Source organism: Rhagoletis pomonella, unplaced genomic scaffold (genome assembly GCF_013731165.1).
Source record: "Rhagoletis pomonella isolate Grant_MI unplaced genomic scaffold, Rhpom_1.0 Rhpom_scaffold_00008, whole genome shotgun sequence".
Taxonomy (NCBI): domain Eukaryota; kingdom Metazoa; phylum Arthropoda; class Insecta; order Diptera; family Tephritidae; genus Rhagoletis; species Rhagoletis pomonella.
In genome coordinates this window covers 36,600,088-36,600,783 of record NW_023458562.1, presented here as the reverse complement: position 1 = coordinate 36,600,783, position 696 = coordinate 36,600,088, and positions in this window count along the sequence as shown.

Here is a 696-nt window from a genome sequence, read left to right as displayed (position 1 = left end):
AAAAATCAAAATTATAAACTAAATCAACATCGAGAAATGTGTAACGCGCAGCGCAAAAGCAGTCGGTAGAACATGAAATGGTTTAAACGTGTGCGGAAAAAGTGTTGATTATAAAAACACACGCGCAAAAAAGAAACGTGTAAATAAAAACAGAAAATAATTCTTACGCTTCCACGCTTTGTTGTACACCAGTTGACAAAAAAAAACTGATTTTAGTTATTTAATTTGGTGCAAACACGCACAGCGCAAAGCGAAAAAGCCACGCCACGCTACGCTTTTTCCTCTCTTCTTCTTCCTCTTCTTCTTCTGCGCATAAACTAGCAAAAATGTTGATATCATCGGAGCAGTGCAATAATCGTTCACGTGGCGCCCATGTCCTTGTCTGGGATCAATCACGTTTGAGCGACATTTTCGAGGATACGAAACCACAACGTATGTACGAGTATGTTTGTGTGTGTGTGTGTAAGTTTATGGTGTGCGTGTGTGTTTGTTAGAAAAAAACAAGTAAGAGCAGCGCTGTCTTCGGCTATGCCGAAGGCTTCATACCTTTCATGAACATCTGCAAATTTTACTTTGACAGATTACTGCTTTTGAATACATCTGCGTACATCGATAGAGGAGTTACATACTTATATAAAAAATCGCATCTAAACAATCAGACGTATGGAAGATATACTTTATATGGCACCAATCTAA